This window comes from Capricornis sumatraensis, chromosome X, assembly GCF_032405125.1.
Source record: "Capricornis sumatraensis isolate serow.1 chromosome X, serow.2, whole genome shotgun sequence".
In the NCBI taxonomy this organism is placed as follows: domain Eukaryota; kingdom Metazoa; phylum Chordata; class Mammalia; order Artiodactyla; family Bovidae; genus Capricornis; species Capricornis sumatraensis.
In genome coordinates this window covers 20395890-20423624 of record NC_091092.1, presented here as the reverse complement: position 1 = coordinate 20423624, position 27735 = coordinate 20395890, and positions in this window count along the sequence as shown.

The window sequence follows — 27735 nt, the reverse complement described above, 5'->3', positions numbered from 1 at the left end:
TAGATGCTGAATAAAATACATTTTATTCTCTCCAATACCTTTTGCATTTATTGTTTTCTCTATGCCAACTACTTACAAGCATTACAACTTTGAATTCTTACAATAAACTTATGAAATAGGTACTAGTCTTTTTCCCTTTTTCACAGAAGAAGAAACAGAGGCATACATAGAAGAAGAAATTTGCCCAAACTCACACAGCTAAGTAGCAAAACAATCATTTTAACTCAGTTTTCTCTAACAACAAATGTTTTAAAATTACACTATATTGTTTCTCAAGTCTAAGAATCTCCTCAAAATAAATGCATCAAGAAACCAAGTGCTTGCAGAATACCTTCTATGTAACTAACATTACTGGATTCAGTGGTAGACCCAAAAGGAAGTTTACAATCTATTGGGTAAATAATGGAATATTTTGAATAAGAGTTGCTGTTGTTGTTCAGTTGCTCAGTCATGTTCAACTCTTTGCCAGGTATTTATATATAGATATATATACCTATGTATATATATGCATACATATATATGTATATATATGTATGTATATATATATATGTATATATATATATATGTATATAAAATAAGAGAATACCATTAAACAATTATTTCCTTGGGAAATATATGAGGATATGAAATTCACTGCACCAGTATTAGATTTTTATGTTTTACACTTTTTATGAGCTTTATTGAGGTATAACTTATATACAATAAGATTCTAAAATGTCAATGACAAATGTATCTAGTCATGTAACCACCATCATCACAACAGTTAAACAGAACATTTCCATCACTCCAGAGTGTTTCCTTTTAGCCTTTGGTACTCAGTATCCTTCCCCCACCTCAGACCCTGGCAATCACGAATCTGTTTTCTGTCACTACAGTTTTGCTTTTTCTTAAATGTCATATATATTGAACTGTACAATATGCAATCTTCAGTGTCTGGCTTCTTTCACTCAGCATAATACTTTTGAGACTCATCCACTTTGTGTGTATCAGTAGTTTGTTATTTTTTTTTTCCTGAGTAGTTTTCCATTTTATGAATGCACTACAATTTGTTTACCATTCATCTATTAAAGGATACTTGAGTTGAATCTGGGTCCTGACTTTTGTTTAAAAATCCCCATAAACATTCAAGTACAGATCTTTATATAGATAAATGCTTTCAATTCACTATACAAAAGTTACAGCAGAAGTTAATATAGAGGGCACCTAAAGGTAGCGGAGGTCCATAATAGAGAAGCTCCTCCATATAAAGAGAAGAGAATTTTAAGAAGGATGTGATAATCAACATGCCTTAAGAACATATGCTGGAGAAGGCAATAGCAACCCACTCCAGTACTCTTACCTGGAAAATCCGATGGACAGAGGAGCCTAGTGGGCTGCTGTCTATGGGATCACACAGAGACGGACACAACTGAAGCGACTTAGCAGCAGCAGCAGCAAGAACATATGACTTAGAGAGTCATATACCTTAGAGGAGGACTACTAATAAATAGGACAAAAATTGGAAGTTATTATATGAAACTATCATCACAACATTGGAACTTAGGGAAAGAATTTCAGTACAGTTGGGAGAATAAGAAGCCAATTTTCAAGGGGTATAAAGAGGCAGTAAGGAATGCAAACTGCAAGTATAGCCTACTTTTTTAAATGTATTGGCAGTAAAGAGTGTGAGAGAGAAGTGAAAAGGCATTTTTAAGAGATATACAATTTCAAGGAAGATTGTGGAGGTTTCTGGGGGAAGCTGGTCTTCTGTGTGGCAAAGAGAGAGAGATTAACATTGCAGAGAGAGGAGGTTCCAGAAGAGTGTGGAAAGGATAGGAACAAGAGGCACCTGCCTTGAAAAAGTGTCTCTTAAAAACAAAGACAGGATGTTAGATTATATATTGGTAGTGAAGAGGGTTTGGCAATAAAAACCTACTTAGAATAAAACCAGGGAAGGTCAGGGAGCCATATCAATTGACCTTAATCTTACTCAAGTAGTTAAGAACCTGTTTAAAGTTTGGGAGTCTACCATAGGAAAAGATCAAAAAAGGTCAAGAAAACAGGCAAGAACTAGCAACCAAAGTGAAAAATCCAGCTGAAGTTCAGTAGCACAAATTTATTGTGAACTTGATCATTGCTGTTTTGTGACTTTACTCAGAAATGATAATCTAAGAAAAAATCAGATGACCAGAACAAGAAGACATTTCTTTCTTGGGTTAGGAATGGGCTTTCCTTATACTGAAGGCACATTATTCTTTTCTCTAAAAAAGAAACAAAAATAGAAAAATTCACATGACAAATTAACAGTCTGTATTTGAAGAAAAATAAAGTTTGTCCTGTTTTTAAGTAAAAAAAAAAAAAAGAAAGAAAGAATAAGCTTTTCAGGCTTAACAAAAGATTGAAGAAATGAAGGCTAATTGAGTCAATGATGAGATATGTTAAAATCATGGGTCCTAAATGGATAAAGAAGATGTGGTACATATATACAATGGAATATTACTCAGCCATTAAAAAGAAAGAAATAATGCCATTTGCAGCAACATGGGTGGACTTAGATATTGTCATACTGAATGAGGTAAGTCAGATAGAAGAGAAATATCATATGACATCCCTTGTATATGGAATCTAAAAAGAAATGATACAAATGAATTTAGTTACAAAACAGAAAGGGACTCACAAACATAGAGAACAAGTTTATTCATTGCCAGGGGAAAGGGATAGTTAGGGAGTTAGGAATAGACATGTACACATTGCTATATTTAAAATGGATAATGAACAAGGATCTACTGTATAGTACAGGGAACTCTGCTCAATGTTATATGCCAGCCTGGATGGGAGGGGAGTTTGGGAGAGAGTGGATACATGCATATGTACGGCTGAGTCCCTTTGCTGTCCACCTGAAACTATCACAACATTGTTAATCGGCTATGCTGCTGCTGCTAAGTCGCTTCAGTGGTGTCTGACTGTACGACCCCATAGACGGCAGACCACGAGGCTCCCCCGTCTCTGGGATTCTCCAGGCAAGAACACTGGAGTGGGTTGCCATCTCCTTCTACAATGTATGAAAGTGGAAAGTGAAAAGTTAAAGTGAAGATGCTCAGTCGTATCCGACTCTTAGCAACCCCATGGACTCCAGCCTACCAGGCTCCTCCGTCCATGGGATTTTCCAGGCAAGAGTACTGGAGTGGGGTGCCATTGCCTTCTCCTGTTAATTGGCTATACCCCAATACAAAATAAAAAGTTTATTTTAAAAAATCATGGGTCCTAGCATTAGTAAGCAAGCAAATAAAAAAATAAATGAAAAGTTAATCAGGAGAGCTAAATTATCATGAGCTGATTTGTGCAGTGGGAGAAAAAAGAGAGAAACATGTAGGTATAAAAAAGCAAGGCTAAGGAAGGAAATATTATTGTGGTCAGAGTAGTGGTAACTGACTTACTGAAGAAATGGTTAAACGGGCTAAATAAAGAACATGCTGGGGAGCAATCTGCAGGAAATGAAATTGCTACCGATCACTTGTTAAAGACAAACTACTGCAAGACACCATGAAAGAAGAAATGTGGTGATAACTAAAGATCTATTAAGATAGTTTTATCTTTTTCTGCAACAACACAGATTGCCTCCAGAAAGACTGAGGTTCTATTACCAGCACTACATCAAATCAAAGAGCAGAGAAAAGCAGTTACTGGTTTTTTGATTGTGTACTGTTTTTTCTTTACAATCCATTTATCATCTTTAGTGCATACTGCTGCCATGCTTACTCTTTTGATTGCTACCACAGTCATAAAACTGTTGCCATATAGTACATTTCAACTATCTGTCACATCCCCCAAGTGTACACTGGCAACTTAAACAGAAAAGATTTGATTTTGTTAAATATTTTGATAATAAGCCTTATTATAAAGAACACCAGTACACTCCTACTGAACATGACAGAAACAAAATCATGAGGATAAGATAACAAAAGCACTCCATTACAAAATTGAATGGGAGCATGGAACCAAAGTTAAAGAGAAACCCCACAGGACTTCCCTCATGGTTCAGTGGTTAAGACTCCTTGCTCCCAATGCAGGGGGCCTGGGTTTGATCCCTGGTCAGGGAACTACACCCCACATGCCACAACTAAGACTGGTACAAACAAATAAGTAAATTAAAAATTTTTAAAGAGAGAGAGAGAAACCCCAGTTATATGAACCTAGGAGTTAGTTATAAGGTCCAAGCCAGGGCCATGGCAGCAGTTGTACAACATACTTGATAACAATGAAAAGGACATGGATAAACCAATTTCCTTACAGAGGTTATCTCTGGAGGGTGGAGTGGGGAGGAGGAGGAAAGAGAGACTTTAACTCTATATTTTTGTCACTTGGTTTTTTCCAAGTATGTATAACTTCTGAAAAAATTTTCAGACTGAAAAAAGAAAAAAGGAAGGGAAGATGAAAGGAAAAGGAAATATATTGCCCACCTAACTTTGGGCAATATATTTAATTTACCTATCTGAGCACCAATAGCTTCATTTATAGAATGGAAATATCAAGAACTATGTTACCTGTTGGTTCAGTCAACAAGTATTTATTGAGTTTATTGTCTTAGCTGCTGTGAGTTGGCAATAATTAACATCGTGAGGAACTGAACAAAATGATTCAGATGATGTGTCTGGCTCAGAGAAAGCACTCAGTGGATGCCATTGTTTTTCTTCCATTTTTCTGTATAAAAGCAGAAATGGTCTCAGAACTTGAGATAGGTTTAAACAGTCTAAGCTGGGGAGACTTGTGAATGAGAAAGCAGAACAATGGGCAGATTCTGTGTAAATCAGTCTACCTCCATGTTGCCTGAGGAAGTGGACTCTTGAGTAGCCTGAAAAGTCCCAGAGTCCTTGCATCTACTCTAAGTCCATTCTTGCATCAATAAGATTGAGCTGCAAACCTGAAGTCTTCTTTTCATCCTTTAGAACTTGCATTTCAGAGTAGATTAATCTTTATTTCTCCTGTCAAAAACTGTACCCAACAAGTAAATTTATAGTTTCTTGAAGTATCTCACTTACCTGTTGGATGAAGGCTCTCCCAATCTTGGCTGTTCATGTCTAATTTTAAATATTAAATGATAGTAAAAAGCTAAAGTGTAATATTAAAAAATACAAATGCCTCTAAAAATTGAATGCTGGTGATGAAAAAAAAAGAGCATGATTTTTCAAGGTTGATCTCATGTAGAATGTCTTTGAGGAGGAAGGGGCTGGTGGTGCTGAAGGGAGTCGACTCATAATCTATCAACTTGCTCATTAAATAAGATTGTTGTGAGGAATCAAATGAAATGATTTGGATAATATGCTACTAGATACAGTCAGCTAAATCCAGTCTCCTCATCAGTTACCTTATGATTCTGTAATGAACAATCATTAAAAGCCATTTTTTTTTTTACAATTTCATAGAAATGGCTATTCATGAATACATTTTGAGAAGCAATCAACCACTCATTTATATGTATTACATGAGGCCCCAGTATCCTAATTTTCAAGGCATGGGTGAGAACAAAATTCTGAACTGGAAATCCTTACATGGGGAACAATTTAATGCGAGGATTAGATTTGCGCTTTAGATGGATATGTGTATGTTGTGTGTTAGTTGCTCAGTCGTGCCTGACTCTTTGCGACCCCATGGACTGCAGTCCACCAGGTTCCTCTGTCCATGAGATTTTCCAGGCAAGGATACTGGAGTGGGTTGCTATTAGTTGAGAGGAAATCTATTAAATAGAAGTTGTTATAAGAGAATCAAAGTCTTAAACAGTAATTGTTTTCTTACTTATGAAAGAATTCACACTTTCCTAATGCTATTCTATCAGAATCAGAATGCCTTCATCTCTGATGTGTGGATTCTTGCTCTGCCATAGATTATGCTAACTTGCAATGTAACCTTGAACACCTCAAAGACTCATGTATCCCAGTTGTGAAATGAGGATAGTGCTAACAGACTTGCCTAACTTATGGGGATTTGATAAAGTTTAAATGAGATAATTATGGCATCCGGTCCCATTACTTCATGACAAATAGATGGGGAAACAGCGGCTGACTTTTTTGGGGGGGGCTCCAAAATCGCTGCAGATGCTGATCGCAGCCATGAAATTAAAAGATGCTTACTCCTTGGAAAGAAAGTTATGACCAATCTAGACAGCATATTAAAAAGCAGAGACATTACTTTGCCAACAAAAGTCCATCTAGTCAAGGCTACGGTTTTTCCAGTGGTCATTTATGGATATGAGAGTTGGACTGTGAAGAAGGCTGAGCGCCGAAGAATTGATGCTTTTGAACTGTGGTGTTGAAGAAGACTCTTGAGAGTCCCTTGGACTGCAAGGAGATCCAACCAGTCCATCCTAAGGGAGATCAGTCCTGAGTGTTCATTGGAAGGCCTGATGTTGAGGCTGAAACTCCAATACTTTGGCCACCTGATGTGAAGAGCTGACTCATTGGAAAAGCCCCTGATGCTGGGAAAGATTGAGGGCAGGAGGAGAAGGTGACGACAGAGGATGAGATGGTTGGATGGCATCACCGACTCAATGGACATGGGTTTGGGTGGACTCCGGGAGTTGGTGATGGACAGGCAGGCCTGGCGTGCTGCAGTTCATGGGGTTGCAAAGAGTTGGACATGACTAAGCGACTGAACTGAACTGAAGTGAAATGCGATAATACATGTAAATGCATTTGGAAGTGTGTAAAGTACTATGCTGCTGCCTCTGCTAAGTCACTTCAGTTGTTTCTGACTCTGTGCGACCCCATAGATGGCAGCCCACCAGGCTCCCCCGTCCCTGGGATTCTCCAGGCAAAAACACTGGAGTGGGTTGCCATTTCCTTCTCCCATGCATGAAAGTGAAAAGTGAAAATGAAGTTGTTCAGTCGTGTCCAACTCTTCGCGACCCCATAGACTGCAACCCACCAGGCTCCTCTGGCCATGGGATTCTCCAGGCAAGAGTACCAGAGTGGGTTGCTACTGCCTTCTCGGGTAAAGTACTATATAAATATATAAAATGATATTCTTTAATTTCCCTCTATTCAGTGCAAGCATTATTCTACAATTCTAGCACATACCCTTTTGCCCTTCTGTAAACATTTTAAATAGTAGTTTTCAAACATTTGTATTTATTTTTCATCTGTGGCACTCTTTTTTGGTTTGTTTGATTCAAGTGAAATAATGGGAAAGTGAAAGCATTAGTTACTCAGTTGTGTCCAACTCTTTGTGACCCCATGAATCACAGCACGCCAGGCCTCCCTGTCCATCATCAACTCCCGGAGTCTACCCAAACCCATGTCCATCGAGTCAGTGATGCCATCCAACCATCTCATCCTCTGTCGTCCCCTTCTCCTCCTGGCCTCAATTTTTCCCAGCATCAGGGTCTTTTCCAATGAGTCAGCTCTTTGCATCAGGTGGCTATAATGTATCAGGTACTGATAAATGTTATATACAAAAAAGATTAAGCAAGATAAGAGGGAAATGAGTGATGGGAGGTGCTACCTTAGATAGAGTGATCATAGAGGTTCTTCCTGAAGAGGTAACAGTTAAGCATATAACTGATTGATGTAAGAAAACAAAGGTACCTGCAAGAACAAGGGGAATTGTAGGGATGACAAGGGGGCCAGAGTGTATAAAACAGAGAACTATGGGTTTCTTAAGTGTCCTGGGAAGCCATTGGAGGATTTTCAATAAGGCATTGACATAGTATTTGCATTTTTAAAGGATCATTCATTCTATGGTATGTAAATTAGATCTTTATTTTCTTGGGCTCCAAAATCACTACCGATGGTGACTGCAGCCATGAAATTAAAAGACACTTACTCCTTGGAAGAAAAGGTCTGACAAACCTAGGCAGAGTATTAAAAAACAGAGACATCACTTTTCAAAAAAGGTCCATATAGTCAAAGCAATGGTTTTTCCCATAGTCATGTATGGATGTGAGAGTTGGACCATAAAGAAGTCTGAGCACAGAAAAATTGATGCTTTTGAACTGCAGTGTTGGAGAAGACTCCTGAGAGTCCCTTGGACTGCAAGGAGATCAAACCAGTCAGTCCTAAAGGAAATCAACCCTGAATATTCAATACAAGGACTGATGCTGAAGCTGAATTTCCAGTACTTTGGCCACCTGATACAAAAAGCCAACTTATTGGAAAAGACCCTGATGCTGGGAAAGATTGAAGGCAGGAGAAGGGGACCACAGGGGATGAGATGATTGGATGGCATCACCAACTCAATGGACATGAGTTTGAGCAAACTCCGAGAGATAGTGAAGGACAGGGAGCCTGGTGAGCTGCAGTCTATGGGGTTGCAAAGATACGGACAAGACTAAGCAACTGAACTGACTGAGTGACAGGAGAAAGAGAGCTGCGAAAGGTGATGGGATGCTTAAAAGGGCAAGGGTGAAAGCATTTAGGAGCCAGAAGCAGCTCAGGTGAGCTATAATGGTGTCTTTGACTACAATGGCTGAGGCAGAGATGGTGAGATATTGTCCAATTTGGAATATATTTTAAAGATAGACCTGAATCTTCAAATTCAAGTTGATGGGTTAGATGTGAATTATGGGAGAAATAAAAGAATCAAGATTTGTTCTGTTATTTTGTTTAAGCAACTGAGTGGAGACAGATAAAAAATGAAGAGCAGTTTAAGAGTGGGGTAGGAATAAAAATACTGACCTATTACATGTTAACATTGAAATGCCCATTAGATATCAAGATAGGCTGAAATTTAGGGAAAGGTTAAGGCTAGAGATATAAATTTGGAAGTCATGGGACCAGCTGAAATCATATAGGAAGCCAATTGTAGACAGAGTTCCAAGGACTGCACTTTGGGCATTCCAAACATTTAGATGTTTGCTAGGAATAAAAAAAGAATCCAGCAAAGGATACACGAGTAGCCAATGGGTGAAAATGATAGTATCCCAAAAGCCAAGAAAACAGTGTTGCAAGAAGGATTTACCAAATTGCAAATTATATATCCAAAATCGCAAGACCGTTTTTACCTGTGGACCATACTCTAGCAATATACCCTGAAGAAATATTCATATATGCATACAAGGATCTAGGGCTTTCCAGGTGGTGCTAGTGGAAAAGAACCTGCCTGCCAATGCAGGAGGCAGGAGACATAAGAGATGCAGGATCCATCCCTGGGTTGGGAACATCCCCTGGATGAGGGAATGGCAACACACTCCAGTATTCTTGCCTGGAGAATCCCATGGACAGAGTAGCCTGGCAGCCTACAGTCCATGGGGTTGCAAAGAATCAGATACAACTGAAGCAAGTGACCACACATGCACACACTAGGATTCAGTTACAAGAATATTGATTAGACTGCTGTTTAAAGTAGTCTGATTTATAAACTACCAAAATGTTAATAACAGAATTATTTTTAAATAATCAATATTCCCCATTCAGTGACAAAATAATGTGAAAGCTAAAAACTAAAAGAGAATATTCTTTTATGTATTGCCTTGAAAACATGCCCAAGATAAAAATAAAATAAAAATATGTCTTACATTCACATCAAATTGATATCTATAGCACAATGCCATTTTAGAAAATAAATATCTATGTGAGTTTATACATGTATAGGAAAAAAATCCCAAAGAATTTACACCAAATTGACAGTGATTTTCTTTGGGCAATTTTTACTTCTTTACATTTTCTACATCATCTAAATTTATTTCCATTTTAAGAAAAAAAAATCGTATGTTCTATCGAAGCTTCACGAATTATACTGAAATTGAGAACTCAACATCCTTCCTTGATCAACTCACAGATGTCACTTTTCACTAGTTTAAGAATTTGCATCTAAGTCTAAATGCAGTCCAAGTATTATGTTCTTTCCCTGTAGATAGCCTCCTCTAGAAAAATTCAAATTACTGTAAATCATATGAATTTCTGATATTAAATCCTTTGGGCTTATTAAGAGAGCAATTTCATGTAGTTTGACCTACTATTTGAAGTCTAATACTATGATTCTAGATCTGAGCGATCGTAACTCCAATAGACCATCCCATATAATACTGACTCTCTGCCCCCATCCTTAGAGGTTCCATCCCTAAACTTGGAGAGGCAACTGTGATGTAATGAAAAGAATCCTAGACTGAGGGTCAAATAGAGAACTTTTAAAACTTTATTGAGGCCTAATTTAAATAAAACAAACCACACACAATTAAAATCTGTTAAATTTGATTCATTTTGACATATGTATGCAACTATGGAAACATACCACAATCAAGATAATAAATATTTCAGTCACATTGAAGAAATTACCCATGCACCATTCCATCCTTCCCTCCACCTCCATTCCCAGGCAACTACTCACCTATTTTCTGTCTCTATAGATTGGTTTGCATTTCTATAAATTTTTTGCATTTTCTAGAATATAAATGGAATTCATACAGTGTGTACTTTTTGATGTCTAGATAAGTTCAATCACCATGTTTACTTTAAATACATCCATGTTGTTTTGAGTATCAGTGCTGAAAAATTTCAAAAATCAGTAAGTCATTACTCTTTATTGTTGATCATTCATATTAGTATGAACTCATGGAAATTTATTTTATATCTCAAGTTGTAATCTGACTATTTTATTTATTTTGTTGCTCAAATTGTTCCAGTTTTGGCCACCAGAATCTGTTTTAGTTGGGTTCTGTGTCCTTTTGATATATCCCCATCATTGAGGGCTTTTTGTTGTTGTTGTTGTTGTTGTTGTTTGTTTCCTTGCTTGCTTGATTGCATGTTTCTTTGCTTTCTGGCAGTACAAAATGTTCCAGGCTGATACTGTACATTTCTTTCCCTGGTGCTACAATCAGCCATTCCTTCAAGAGCCCTGATTCCTTGTAGGAGAATGATATTAGTAACCAATATATGGGCACTGGTTATACTCATTTTTTGCATTATTTTTCAATTATTGAAAATACAACCTTAAGGACATTACTAAGTGAAATAAACTGGTCACAAAAAGACAAATATTGTACAATTTCACTTATGTGAGGTATCTAGAGTAGTCAAAATCAAGGAAACAGAAATTAAAAAGGTGGTTTCCAGGGGCTGGAGTGAGGGGGAAATGGGGAGCTGTTGTTTAATGGGTATAGAGTTTCAGGTTTGGAAGATGAAAAAGTTTTGGAGGTTAGTTGCGCAACAATGTGAATATAGTAAACACTGCTAAATTGTATACTTAGACATTGTTAAGATGGTAAACTTTATGTCATGCAGTAAAAATATGTTTTAAATGCATGAAATAACAAAGAAATACAGTAGACATAGCTACAAAAAAGAGAAGGGGACAACGGAGAATGAGATGGTTGGATGGCATCACCAACTTAATGGACATGAGCCTGAGCAAACTTGGGGAGATAGTGAAGGACATGGCAGCCTGGTGTGCTGTAGTCCATGGGGTCGCAAAGGGTCAGACATGACTTAGTGGCTGAACAACAACAACAACGACAACAAAAATCAATTGTCCATGTTTCTGTGAGTCTGTTTCTGTACTCTTGATTTTGTACCGATAATCTGTGTGTCTATCCTTTCACCAATACCACTATATCTTGGTTACTGTAGCTTTATAGTAAGGCTTGAAATTAATTGGTGTGAGTCCTTCAACTTTTTCTTCATTTTCAAAATTATTTTGACTATTTTAGTTCCTTTGCATTTCCACATACATTTTGAACCATCTTTTCAATATCAGCTAATATCCTGCTATGATTTTGATTGTGATTGAATTGAATCTATAGATTTGTTTCGAGAGAACTGAAATTTAAACATATTGAGTCTTTTCATCATTGGTCATTTTCAGCAAACAGAGACATATATTTTGTTAAATATATTTCATGTGTGTACATTGTAAATGGCATGGATTTTTACATTTTGTTTTCCAACTGCTTATTGTCAGCATTTAGAAATCAAATTGATTTTTGCATATTGACTTTTTATGTTACATTGCTAATCTCATTTACTAGTTCTAGGACTATTTTTATAGAATCCTTAAAATTTTCTACTTAGAAAATCATGGTATCTGTGAATAAATACAGATTTATTTCTTCTTTTCCAATGTGTATGCATTTTATTTCTTTTTCCTACTTTATTCCACTCAAGAAGACCTTAAGTATAAACTTGAATAAGAGGGGTAAAAGTAGACGTCACTTCTTGATTTCCATCATAAATAAACATTAGTCTTTCACTATTAAGTATGTTGTTACTGGAGGCATTTTGTTTCATTTTGTTTTGCTTTTAGGTGTTTGTTTCTGTAAACTGTTTATCAGACTAACCTCTGCTCCAACTTCTTGTTTTTTGATAGTTTTAAAAATTATGAAATGATGTTGAGTTTTGTCAGATTCTTTGCTCTACATCTTTTGATATGATCATATCTTTTTTCTTTAATCTGTTATGGTTGATTAAATTGACTGATTTCCAGTGATGAACCATCCCTACATCCCTGAGATAAACTTGTTTTGGTCCTGATGCATTATTATTTCAGATATCATCAATTTTTATTTGCTAATGTTTTGTTTGGGGTTTTGCATCTGTGTTCATGATGGATGTTGGGCTTCTAGTTTTCCTTAATGTCTTTGTCTGATTTTGATATCAGGGTGATGTTGACCACTTTTTACTGGAACAGATTGTATAGATTTAGAAGTATTCCTTCCTCAAATGTTTTATAGGATTCTCCAGTGGAGCCATCTGGACCTGGAGTCATCTTTTTTGAAGTTTATTCAACTATGAAATCAAATTATTTAATAGGTATAGGACTATACAGGTATCAGGTAATCATTCTGTTAGGTTTAGACCATAAATTCTGTCTAACCTTAAGTGGGTAGCAATTCAGAACTGTTTAGAAAGTGAAATAGCCATATGATGGAGCACTTTTCATCCTTAAAGAACAAAATACCCATGCATGATACAATATGAACAGACGTCAAAAACATGCTAAGTGAAATAAGCCAGATGCAAAGACCATGTATTGTATGATTCCATTCATGTGTAATGTCCAGAAAACACAAATCCATAGAGAGAAAAAGTTGATTAGTGGTTTCCAGAGGTGAGAACAGAGGTTACCTGTAAACAGAACAAAGGATCCTATTGGGAGGATAAAAATAATCAAAACAGAATTATAGTAATGTTTGTACGAATCAGTAAATTTCCCCCCTCAAATCATTGGATTATAAACTTAAAACAGATGAATGTTATAGTACGTAAAGTTGTCAAAATTTGAAATCTTGTTTTATTTCTCGAAGAATTTCCTCTGCTTATTTGGATGTGTTTCATGAAGGTATTGGGCTTCCCAGGTGGTTCACTGGTAGAAAATCTGCCTGCAGACGTGGGTTTGATCTCTGGGTAGGGAAGGTCCCCTGGAGGAGAAAACAGCAACTCACTCCAGTATTCTTGCCTGGTAAATCCCATCGACAGAGGAGACTTGAGGGTTATATAGTCCACGGGGTCACAAAGAGCCAGACAGGATGGAGCGACTAAATGACAACAACATACAGGTATTTTTCAGGGTCAATTTGACTCTAATCTCACTTCAATTCTAAAAGCCTTTGCTCTGCTTATTAGGGTCTATTCTATACATGAATAGCTCAGGGGTTCAGCTGAGACTTGTACAGAATTAGAGGACCCCTTCTCCAGAGTCCCCCCCCTCTATGATCCCTCCCACAGCATCCAGTATTATGACACTTCTTTTCCTTGTTATTCTGGCCAGAAAGTTGATGAATTTTCTATCAGAGTTTTAGTCTCTAACATCATCATGCCATTATATGACAGGGACCCATTCTAGACACAAAACAGCACAGGGGAAAAAAAATGGGAACCTCACCCCCATGCAGGTCACTTCAAGATTTTACTTCTCTCTGTAATATTACTGCTTTTGTTAACTTTTAATACAAGTAGATTTCTTGTATTTTTCCATATTTTTCCATTGTAATCAGCCAGAAGGATGGGTGGTAGTCAGCTTATATAGCCATAATGGCATATATAGCCATGACAGATCTGGTTTTGAATCCTAGCTCTGCCACTCACTAGCTGTATGAAATTGAATAAATTATCTAATTTTTCTGAGTCTATTTTATTTTTGTCTATAAACTGAAATCCATTTTTTTACTGAAAGAAAATGATAGAAAAATGGGCAAAGGTAGGCCTTCTAAAGATAATACCATTACCACTGGCTACCAGAGAGGACAGACACTCCTTATCCAAATGTTTATTACTTACTGTAATTATCTGTTCAACAGTCCATCTTCTCTACTAGAAAAAAAGTTCCGTGAAGTCAAGAACTGCGTTTTCCTCATTTATGGCCATATCACCACAATACTTTTCACAGCAGAGGCACTCCCTATTCATTCAATAAGTAAAGATCCCTATGGACAGTTAGTTCACTGAGTGCCCACATTTATAGTTCCTAAACCTTTAACCCCTGTGACAGTTGCCTTCACTTCATTCCACCCACTCACTGCCATTAAAGCCTTCCAGACCAAGTCATCTCCAGGACTACTCTACATCACAAAGGCTTATCTCCAGTATCTCCATCTCTGGCCTCAATTTCTCCTGCTTTCAGCAACCCCTTCCCCCTCAGTCTCAATACACATATTCCTGACTGATAATGACTTCTTCTCCCAGTCTTTTGGTAAAAGGCTTGTAGCACCTTTGAGGCTGTAAGAAAAAACATCCTTGGAGAAATTTCTCAGGTTGCTTCTGTCTGTTTCTTGTGGGGTCCAGTTGATGAACCATGTGGGTTCATTAACACATCTTCATAGTGTAATTTTATAGATTAGTGATCCAATATGTAATTAGATTAGATAGTTCATCCCTTAGCTTGAAGTCCTATATACTTAATGTGCTACATAATATGCCAAGTTCTGAAAAGTCATGTTATGTTATCATTACATGACAAAACTTCATTTCTTCGAAAACTGATTCTTATTATGGACTATCTCTAATATCATATATATTATCTGTATAGTGATTTGTACCTTGAAATAATTTCTATTTTCATGAAAAGCATAACTGAGGAATAATGTAGACTTTTTGCTTTTTTAAAAAAATTCATGGTGGGCAGATGTTTTTGAATAAGTAAATTTCATTCATTAGAAACAAGTGTTTTTATAAAACTAGACAAGTCAAAATAGTCTGTCTTTTAATTCTGGTTTAGTGATCAGGGAATAAATTCCTCATCAGTCTCTTATGGTTCTTTAATATAACTAACCTAGGGCACTGGCAAATTTGCCAGTGATTTATATTAGTTTATTAGTTGGTATAAATGTATACATCTTTCTACTTTCATGTGGTAATAAAACTTTTGCATGCTTGTTTAAATAGCCAAGTCTCTGTGCTTAGCCGTAGCAATTTTTTACGATGACTTTGAATCATGAGTTGTAGTTGATGATCAGTTCCTCTTTGGGGAAGATGGTTCTCTGGGATGTAGAGAGGTAAATGAAGGGGAAGAAAGAATGAGGAAATAGACCTACTTCTGCTTACTGTTGAAGCAAATGCTGATCCTATTTTACCTAAGTCTCAATCTATTCCTGAACTAAAAATTATTTCTTCAGTTTCTCTTTGCCTTATCATTCTTAACCTGTTGCTGCTGCTGCTGCTAAGTTGCTTCAGTCACGTCCAACTCTGTGCGACCCCACAGACGGCAGCCCACCAGGCTCCCCCATCCCTGGGATTCTCCAGGCAAGAACAATGGAGTGGGTTGCCATTTCCTTCGACAATGCATGAAAGTGAAAAGTGAAAGTGAAGTTGCTCAGTCGTGTCCGACTCTGTGCAACCCCATAGACGGCAGCCCACTAGGCTCCTCTGTCTCTGGGATTCTCCAGACAAGAATACTGGAGTGGGTTGCCATTTCCTTCTCCAATGTATGAAAGTGAAAAGCGAAAGTGAAGTCGCTCAATCGTGCCAGACTCTTAGCGACCCCATGAACAGCAAGCAGCCTACCAGGCTCCTCCATCCATGGGATCTTCCAGGCAAGAGTGCTGGAGTGGAGTGCCACTGCCTTCTCTGTCTTAACCTACTAGAAAATACCAAATCTTGTTAATCCTAACAGATAACCATTTGTTTTCTTGGGGAATAGGTCACAAACATCACATACCCAAGAGAGAAGCTACCCATATTTAATATATATTCAGTCAGCCTCCAAAGGAGTCAGCTACTACTAAGATATCACATACTCAGAATTCACATCATATACACAACAGCCACACTTCAAACTTAAGCTGAAGTCTGTGATCTAAAAACTGAAAAATGATAGAACTGAGAGCAGACATAGATAATATAATCCAACCCCTCATTTATTTTACAGATGGGGAAACTGAGCTCCTGAGAGGTTAATTGACATGACTGGGGTCACACCCAAGTACATTCTTTCAAATTGTACACTCACTCTGTGTCAGTAGAATATTTTCTAATGCTATATATGTTACACTAACCATTGCAACTGTGGTCACACAATGATGCATTTTCCTCCTTTATCCTCATTTCATAAAATATAAAGATAATCACAAATATCAGTTCACTGTCAGAACACCTAGTCTGTTGTTTTAGATCACAAGCATGAAATTGCCTCCATTTGACGTTTTGCTTTTCATACCTGCAAAGTGCAGTTTCATTAAATATCATTGATTCGTTTCTTCAACAAGCATTTGAAACCATGTTCTTGAAGTTAGATTCCAAAGGTGATATGGACAAACATAGTAAAAAGATGCATGTCTCATTGCCACTGAACAGCTTTGCAACTAGCTGGAGGAGGGCGATGGATATATAGAAAATGACTTCAGAATGATGCAAATATGTATATCTGCAGGTGCAGAAGATTATGCAATTATGTGAGTACTGAGAAGATAAACGAGAATCATGAGACCTAAGTCAAATGGGGTTAATTAAGCAATTTCCTAGAAAAGGTGAATTTTGTGCAAGATTATGAAACAAATTAAAATGTGGTGGCATTGAAGAGCAAAAGGCCCTCTCTGTGGAGTAATGACAACAGTGAAAGCATGAGACTGAGAAGCTGAATAGTGTTTAGGAGCAGAAAGGAAATTAGTTTGGCTGTAACAAAGGGACCAATCCTCACTAGACTGTAACAAACTAAGAGGACTGGTGCCCGGGATAAATATAGGAGCCAATTCCTGAATGATAGGATAAAGGATTTACATGATACCTTCCAAACACTAGATATCTATCCATTCATTAAATCAATATTTATTGAATGGCTGTGTACTCTACTATGTACATGTTAAGGCTTACCATCATGCCAGGCACTATGCTAAGAACTTTAAATATTGTCTCATTTTACCCCTCACAACAATACTACCAGTATTGCATACATTCCCCTGCTTTGTTTATAGGGAAGCTGAGCCTCAAAGGAAAATAAAGGACATTCCCAAAGTCACACAGCAAAAGGCAGAGACTCAGACTTAAAATCTCTGTTGCTAGAGCTCTGTAACCACTAGAGCTATAGGCATTCTTAATAGGAATTTTGAGCAAGAGAAGAATACAATGAAAATACTATTCATAAGAGATTATACCAATAAGTATGTGAAAGATGAACATAAAAGCTAAAGTTCATAATTTTAAGTGGCTCATATGAAATATTTGCCGCTAATTTAGTCACAATTAATATTAAAGTGTGTGCAATCCCCCCACTGAATTTTTTAAATCATGTATATGAAGATACTGATGTGAAAGGAAAAAGACTAAAACTGAATAAAACTTGTTTCCTAGTCCTAGCTGTGAGGACCAATGAGAATACCCACAAATTTTATTGTATTCCCTGACAGGCTAGCATTCAAGGAGGCTTTATTTATGTGCATTTATGTATTTATTTAATTTGGGTAGGACATAAAATCCCTGGCAAAGAATTTTTTTAATATAAATTTATTGATTTTAATTGGAGGCTATTTTACAGTATTGTACTGTATTTGCCATACATTGACATGAATCCACCATGGTGTATATGTGTTCCCGATCCTAAACCCTCTTCCACCTCCCTCCCATACCATCCCTCTGGGTCATCCCAGTGCACCAGCCCCGAGCATCCTGTATCATGCATCAAACGTGGACTGGTGATCCGTTTCACATATGATAATATACATGTTTCAATGCCATTCTCCCAAACCATTCCACCCTCGCCCTCTCCTAGAGTCCAAAAGACTGTTCTATACATCTGTGTCTCTTTTGCTCTCTCGCATACAGGGTTATCATTACCATCTTTCTAAATTCCATTGTGTATATGTAGCACAGCTTTCTTTGTCTGCTGATGGACATCTAGGTTGCTTCCGTGTCCTGGCTATTATACAGAGTGCTGTGATGAACATTGGGTACACGTGTCTCTTTCAATTCTGGTTTCCTCGATGTGTATGCCCAGCAGTGAGATTCCTGAGTCATATGGCAATTCTATTTCCAGTTTTTTTAAGGAATCTCCACACTGTTCTCCATAGTGGCTGTAGTAGTTTGCATTCCCACCAACAGTGTAAGAGAGTTATCTTCTCTCCACACCCTCTCCAGTATTTATTGCTTGTAGACTTTTGGATAGCAGCCGTTCTGACTGGCATGAAATGGTGCCTCATTGTGGTTTTGATTTGCATTTCTCTAATAATGAGTGATCCACACAGTCAAAGGTTTTGACATAGTCTCCTGACCTGCTTCTTGAGAAACCTATATGCAGGTCAGGAAGCAACAGTTAGAACTGGACATAGAACAACAGATTGGTTCCAAACAGGAAAAGGAGTACGTCAAGGCTGAATATTGTCACCCTGCTTATTTAACTTCTATGCAGAGTATATCATGAGAAACGCTGGGCTGGAAGAAGCACAAGCTGGAATCAAGATTGCCTGGAGAAATATCAATAACCTCAGATATGCAGGTGACACCACCCTTATGGCAGAAAGTGAAGAGGAACTAAAAAGCCTCTTGATGAAAGTGAAAGTGGAGAGTGAAAAAGTTGGCTTAAAGCTCAACATTCAGAAAACTGAGATCATGGCATCTGGTCCCATCACTTCATGGGAAATAGATGGGGAAACAGTGGAAACAGTGTCAGACTTTATTTTTTGGGCTCCAAAATCACTGCAAATTGTGATTGCAGCCATGAAATTAAAAGACGCTTACTCCTTGGAAGGAAAGTTATGACCAACCTAGACAGCATATTGAAAAGGAGAGATATTACTTTGCCAACAAAGGTCTGTCTAGTCAAAACTATGGTTTTTCCAGTGGTCATGTATGGATGTGAGAGTTGGACTATAAAGAAAGCTGAGCGCCGAAGAATTGATGCTTTTGAACTGTGGTGTTGGAGAAGACTCTTGAGAGTCCCTTGGACTGCAAGGAGATCCAACCAGTCCATCCTAATGGAGATCAGTCCTGGGTGTTCGTTGGAAGGACTGATGCTGAAACTGAAACTCCAATACTTTGGCCCCCTCATGCGAAGAGTTGACTCATTGGAAAAGATTCTGATGCTGGGAGGGATTGAGGGCAGGAGGAGAAGGGGATGACAGAGAATGAGATGGCTGGATGGCATCACCGACTCGATGGACATGAGTTTGAGTGAACTCTGGGAGTTGGTGATGGACAGGGAGCCTGGTGTGCTGTGATTCATGGGGTCGCAAAGAGTCAGACACGACTGAGCTACTGAACTGTATAATGAGTGATGTTGAGCATCTTTTCATGTGTTTTTTAGCCATCTGTATGTCTTCTTTGGAGAAATGTCTGTTTAGTTCTTTGGCCCATTTTTTGATTGGGTCGTTTTTTTTTTCTGGAATTGAGCTGCAGGAGTTGCTTGTATATTTTTGAGATTAGTTGTTTCAGTTGCTTCATTTGCTATTATTTTCTCCCATTCTGAAGACTATCTTTTCACCTTGCTTATAGTTTCCTGTGTTGTGCAAAAGCTTTTAATTTTAATTAGGTCCCATTTGTTTGTTTTTGCTTTTATTTTCAATATTCTGGGAGGTGGGTCATAGAGGATCCTGTTATGATTTATGTTGGAGTATCTCTTGTGCAGTAGTTTTATGATAAAAATGAAAACTACCAAAATGAATTGTTCAATTAGAATCTGCCTAAAAGAAGAGTTACAGGTTTGGGTCAAATAATCTTTACTCTTAATGTCATAAACTGACTTCTACTGTTGGTATTGAACTATTGTGCTTAGAAACATGAAAAAATAAATAAAATCTATTTTAAAAATAAATAATAATCAACATGTATATGTTGAGTGCAATGAGCCAAGCACCGAGCTACACACTTTTAATTGGTTTGCTTGTTTCCACATTGGGTACCCAAGATATATTAGAATTTAAGATTAAAGAGGGTGGACTCTGGGAGTTGGTGATGGACAGGGAGTCCTGGCGTGCTGCGGTCCATGGGGTTGCAAAGAGTTGGACACAACTGAGCGACTGAAATGAACTGAACTGAACTGAAGATTAAAGAAAAAGATATGCTAGAAAATGTTAATTATAAAATCTCAAGTACTAGATCAATTCTACCTCCTTTGTTTGAAATGTCATATATTATTGCCAATAAATTATTGCCAATTTTTCATTATCTGAACTCATTTTGGTATTTTAGTAGTCAATCCCCTTTTTTTCCTGAGAGACTGAGCCACAGTAAATATAAACTTTGACCCTAAGCCTCAGCTGCCTCATCTGACAAATGAGTTATGATGAGTCCTGAAGATAACTAGTCTAACTCCCAAAGGTTGTAGCACAACTGCTAAGGAACTGCTCAATCCCTTCAAGCTCCAACAGAATGTCAATGGGTTGTATTCTTTTCTCTTCCTGTGGTCATTCTTCTGGCTAATATATAACCATTTCTATTTACTTTTGTGCTAAAAATGAAGCCTGGGAGAAACTCCAAAAAAAAAAAAAAGGAAGTTTGAAGCAATTTCCTTTTAAGAAAACACTCTTACGCCCAAAGAAGTTGTAACATAGAGCATCAACAAGCTGAGAAAGAAAATGAGCATCTCTTAGATTAATGTCTAGCCTATTCATAAAGCCAACCCAGGAAGGAAATTCCTAAATTCTCCTGGGCAACATTCTTGAGAAGTTAACAAATAGTGCAAAATATTTACATTCTTGCTTGAGACTGACTAAACTTGGGCTCCTTGAAAACGTTACCTGTCTTCAATATCTCTGCAGGACTTCATTCTGCACCATATCCATAGTGAAAGCTTGTTACACTTATTTTTAGATGTTGATTGAGACTGTTGTTCAGTATAAGGCTCTAGTGACCTGGGAAACAAAACCTCTTGAATAGAACTTGAAAATAGTTTATAGTTGGCGTGCACTGTAAGTGATTGATCTAGTTCATTTTCACTCTTGTCAACATGCAGCCTCTCAAAAATATTCTTAGCTTACAGGATATGACCGAAAGTGTTTAAACAGTCATTTCAAATTCTCGCACAGGCAGAAACATTTTTAAGCTGCTCGTTGTCCAAAATCTGGCTAGTTGAGGGAATTAAATTATCAAAGCAATAAGATCACTGTCCAGTTTAAAAACTTTTCCAGTTAAGGTTGAATCTGAACCTTTTAACTTTTCAAAAATCTTTAACATAAATTTACATATTCTGTGAATTCAAATGCAAATTTGTTTAAATATGAAATAACATGCAAATATGTAAATTCTGGATATAAATATATGCATATTCAATGATATTTATGAAAATTACATATACATCTATGCTTATAAGTATATATAGATAATTATAGAACAAGGGTCTTCAAATATTTATTTTAAATATGTTTGTCCTTCCAAAATAGTAGTAAAACCTTGATGGTTTGATATTTCTTTTCCCTCTTTCTTCCCATTCTCAATTATTATAGAAGATACTACTGATAATAACAGTGATTTCTAGAAAAAAATTGGTAAGTACCATAACATTCATGTATTTACAATCATAATTCTATATAACAAGAGCTTAAAGGAAGAGTAAAAAAGAAATCTACCAGTCACTGGTCCAGATCTAGTCCACATAGGTCTAGTCTGTGTTTTAATTGACCCAACATTTAAAAAGTAAGGAATACCACTTTTTAAAAAATCCAAAGGTCTGACTTCTCTTGAAAAAAATAAAAAAAATCTGGCCTGGCAATACCAGGCATGGCATTCCAGTGTGTCCACAATCAATAGGAACCAAGTAGGTGCTGACCTCTTCAAACAGGGCTGTATTCTTCAGTACATCACAACCAAACAGGCCATCTCAATTATTTGTTACATTCTTGGCCCCTATACTCATCGAAGTTTGAAACCACTGATGGGTCTGACCTTCTCATATGATAGAGGTTGACTAATTCAGAAATTAGGTGGCTAAAGTTATTCAGTGGAAGAACACAATGAGTAAATAGAGTCTTTGCCCTCTAAGAGTTTATAATCTGATGCAGGAGAATAAACATATTCATGATAGAGCACACAGAATACAATAGTCACACTAATAGATGGAGAAATACAATGCAGAGAAAGTTATGAGATGAGATCACATCTTGCCATTTCTTTCTCCAGAGCATACCAATAAAGGCTTCACAAAAGAAGTGTCATCTTATAAAGCAGAAGATATCATCAGAAACCAGTTTGTCAGATTTTTCAGCACAAATTCTAGCCCTGACACTTATCAGCAGTGTGACTGGTGCTGTTAATTAACCTTACAGAGGCTCAGTTTTCTCATCTGTAAAATGAAGATAATAATAAAAAATACTGAACAGGAATGTTGTGAGAATTAAATGGGAAAATAAAGGTAACCAAACCTTACATAGTAAGCAACTACCAAAATATTCTTCTTATTATTTTTTTATGGATAAACAGAGTGTTTATAGATAGAAAAGGAGGACATAATCCTATTCTGCAGAGTGAACCTCTAGTTGGAAAAATATAGGGTACAGTCAAAGAACAGTAAGGACAAAATAGGGTTGAATTATAAATAAAAGTGGCAGACAGGCACTTCCCCAAAGCAAGGGCAATGTCCTCACAGAAACAGTGTGGGGACACAAAGGAAAAGTAAAAGCTGGTCGGTCCATCCAACTAACAGCACCTTTCATCCTGCCACTTCTCTGAATGAGGGGGATCTCCCACCCTTCCTAGCCACATACCCATGTGATAAGCATAATAAAGAGATGTACAATGGCATATGAGAAGGTTAGGGACAGTGGATCAAGTCAAGGAAGTCATAAAAGTCTTTCCTAAAGGAAAATAAACTAAGACTTGAATGATGACTTTTAGGGGACCAGAGAAAGTGGGGTAAGTGTATTCCTAGCTAAGAAAAAGCATGTTCAAAGGCCCAGTGGCAAGAAGCAACATAGAATAAGGAGTAAAGGAAGGTCAGTGCAGTTGGAGTACGAAGAGTAAGGCAAATGCAGGGTGAGATGACACTGGAGAGGGTGAAAAGGGTTCAAATCATTCAAAGCTTTGTAGGTCTTGTTAAGTCTTCAAACTTTCCTCAAGATCAGTGGCAAAGAGAATTATGTGTTTATATCTATGTCTTGAAATGGCTACACTGTAGAAATGGTGTAGAATTAAATATGCTTTAGAAGATTTTTTTTAATCAATTCTAAAAATTTACTTATTTTGTTTTTTGGTCTCATGGCATGCAGGATCTTAGTTACCCAACCAGGGATTGAATCTGTGCCCCCTGTAGTGGAAGGAAACACAGGACCCTGTCCACTGGACCATCAGGGATTTTTGAAGTAGTCTACGTGATAATGAATAAACTGTATGAAGCTAATTGTGGTGAAGTTAGAGGGAAAAAAACCGAATTGAGAGATATTTAGGAGAAATGGAGAAACTTAGTGATGGATTGAATGTGGCAAGGAAAAGAGAAAAAAGTAGTATCAGAGATGATTCTGGCTTGCAAACCAGAATGCTGCTGCTGCTGCTGCTAAGTCGCTTCAGTCGTGTCCAACTCTGTGCGACCCCATAGACAGCAGCCCACCAGGCTCCCCCGTCCCTGGGATTCTCCAGGCAAGAACACTGGAGTGGGTTGTCATTTCCTTCTCCAATGCATGAAAGTGAAAAGTGAAAGTGAAGTCGCTCAGTCGTGTCCGACTCTTAGTGACCCCATGGACTGCGGCCCACCAGGTTTCTTTGTCCATGGGATTTTCCAGGCAAGAGTGCTGGAGTGGGGTGCCATTGCCTTCTCCGTGCAAACCAGAATACATAGTGGTATTTTTGGTAGAGAGCATTAAATGGAAAGAGAAATTATAGTTCTTATTTTTCAACATAATAAGTTTGAGTGCCTTTAGGATAAAATATATATATCATGTAGGTAAGCTCTAAGAGCCTGGAACTAGAAGAATAACCTACGCTTGAAATAAAATGTTGAGTCATCTGAACAAGGTGACAATTCAAATGATGGACATGAATGAGCTCTCCTAAGAAGAGAGTACAGATTGAGAAAATAAGAGGCCCTAACACTGACTCAGTTGTTTAAGATGAACCTGTACACAAGAAAGAGGGAAACCAAAGATATAGATGGAAAACCTCAAGAGTCTTATGTCAGGAAAAATAAGACAATAGAGCATTTCAAAGAGTCAAAGGTTTAAACTACAGAATGCTGGCAATGAGTTAAAAAACAAAAACAAAAACAAAAAACCAGTACACTTTTTCTTTTTGCTGTTAAACCATGCAGTTCATTTCTATTGCACTAAGTTTCCTTCTTGTATCTTTCTGGTTTACAATAATGAAAGTTTTAGTATGGAAGGTCTTTCACTGCTCCTTCATAATATAAAGAGAATTCTGAGATACAGGGGGAAAGAGGGAACCAAGAGGATAACCAAAAAGTACTGCAAGTTCCCCCATGTACACTTGAACATGGGTTTCTATATCCAAGTTTGCTATGAAAACAACAACCTTAAGAAGCTGTATTTTTATACAACTTGTTGGGAGCATTGTTACTTCTCCTGTTTCTCTAACTGTGATTGCCTCTCCTCAAAATAGAGCCAACTAATCAAATGGTTGCATCCTAAAAAAAGTAAAAGCTGCTATGACCATTACAATAATCATCAATTAATTCTAACACAAGCTTTCTGACTGGTTAATAGTCTCCCTTCTCCTTTTGTGACACAGAATGAGATAACATTAGTTTACCATCTAGGGCTTCCCTGGTGGTACAGTGGATAAGAACCTGCCTGCCAATGCAGGAGATGGAGCAGACAAAGGTTCGATTCCTGGGTTGGGAAGATCCCCTGAAGGAAGGCATGGTAACCCACTCCAGTATTCTTGCCTGGAGAATCCCATTGACAGAGTAACCTGGTGGGCTACAGTCCATAGGGTCACAAAGAGTCGGACATGACTAAAGCAACTTAGGTGCACACACACACACACACACACATGCCAGTGCAGTGGACACGGGTTCAATACCTGCTCCTGGAAGATTCCACATGCTGCAGAGCAACCAAGTCCATGGGCCACAACTACTGAAGCCCATGTGCCTAGAGCCTGTGCTCCACAACAAGAGAATCCACCACAATGAGAAGCCTGTGCACTGCAATGAAGAGTAGCCCCTGCTCTCCAGAACTAGAGAAAGCCTGTGCAACAACAAAGACTCAGTGCAACCAAAAATAAAATAAATAAATAAATTTATTTTAAAAAAATAAATAAATTCACCATCTATTTACAAAATCAGTCTGATGTCCAGTTCTGCCATTGCATTCCAAAGAAGAAAATAAGAAAAGAACTGCTATTAGATGGCTCTAAATTTTACATCCCTTGTAAAATAAATTAAAAGTAACAATAATTTTTAAACAACAACTTCATGTTCCACCAACCATCCATACTTCAATCTTCTTGTTTTGCAGGCTATCAGTTTTAGCAAATGTAACCATTGCTTCCCCAAACCATACCAGTCACAGAAAATAATTAAGGGCCCAGATTATATATAGGGCAATAGCGGTCTCAAATTTTCCATTCAATTTTTATCTATTGTTAATCGAACATTTACTATGTGCCAAGCATTCTTCTCAGTGGTAACAATAAAGAAATAAAACAGACATAAATCCTTGCTCTAGTGGGGCTTATCTTTTCCTTTATTTTGATTTTGTGAGGCTTTCACCAATACCCCTTGCTAACTAGTTTACCTCTTTGCTTGTAAGAGATTGGGAAGAAAAAAATTCCTCAAGGACCCTTCCTTTTCCCCTTTCATTTATTGCTCCCGCTGCCAGGAAATATATCCTGAGTCCCATAGGAACTGTAGCAGGAAATTATCTGTGTGGCCTAGCTCCCTGCATGCCTGCACTTTTTTATCCTTCTTCCTCTATCCTCTTTCTGTATTTTAAGTCAATATACTTGTCTTGTAATTCCCCACCATGACAAGGTGAATGATTCTACTTCCCAAAGTGTGTGTGTGTGTGTGTGTGTGTTTTAGCATTTTTAGATTTTGTTTCTGTTTTTTGTTTAGTGGAGGAAAAGCAGACTTCAACTCCCTTTCTTTCTTTGAAACTATCCATCCCATGATCTGGTTCAGTCTTGTCTAAGCCTGTGGTGGTATGTCCTCCAGCAAATAGGACTCCTGGTAACCTGGCTTGACATTCCAGCACTCCCCAAATGAACTTTTTACTCCACTATGAACAAAGAAAACAACAGCAATAACAATGACAAAAATGTAGAACAAGGAACATTTCCCACTTTGGAACTCTTCTTAGTATTCTCAACTCCAAACAGCTCTTATATGGTGACAGTAGAGAACACAAAAACAAAAGGGCATAATGAGGAACATGTTTTCCTCTCTCTGCCAAGGAAGCAGAAATTGTGATATTAAAGAAATATACATCTAAATTTTTTTTTGATTTTGCCTTCAAAATTATGTAAAGTGAAAAATCAACAGTGTGTGAATACAAATATATTAGCTGCCTATCTTTGCCAACTTAACTGCCTAAAGATAGGTATATTATTCTGCATTTTTCATTACTAATGAGATAGAAATTCTTTGTTTCTTAATCCTTTGTATTTCTTGTTTTGTGAATTGTGTGTTAATGTTCTTTTATTTGATTCTTTTTCTACCTACTGGGAAACACTTTATTTTATGTTAATTGGAGGCTAATTACTGTACAATATTGTGGTGGTTTTTGCCATACATTCACATGAATCAGCCGTGGGTGTACATGTGTTCCCCATCCTGACCCTCCCTCCCACCTCCCTCCCAATTCCATCCCTCAGGGTCATCCCAGTGCACCAGCCCTGAACACCCTGCCTCAGGCATCGAATCTGGACTGGCGATCTATTTCACATATGATAATATAAACGTTTCAATGCTATTCTCTCAAATCATCCCACCCTCACCTTCTCCCACAGAATCCAACAGTCTGTTATTTATATCTGTGTCTCTTTTGCTGTCTCAGATACAGGATTATCATTACCATCTTTCTAAATTCCATATATATGCATTAATGTACTGTATTGGTGTTTCTCTTTCTGACTTACTTTGTTCTGTATAATAGGCTCCAGTTTCATCCACCTCATTAGAACTGATTCAAATGCATTCTTTTTAATGGCTGGGTAATATTCCATTGTGTATATGTATCACAGCTTTCTTATCCATTCTGCCAATGGACATCTAGGATGCTTCCATGTCCTGGCTATTGTAAACAGTGCTTCAATGAACATTGGAGTACACATGTCTCTTTCAATTCTGGTTTCCTCAGTGTGTATGTCCAACAGTGGGATTGCTGGGTGATATGACAGTTCTGTTTCCAGTTTTTTTAAGGAATCTCCACGCTGTTCTCCCACCAACAGTGGGAGAATGTTTGCATTCCCACCAACAGTGTAGAACGTTCCTTTTTCTCCACACCCTCTCTAGCATTTA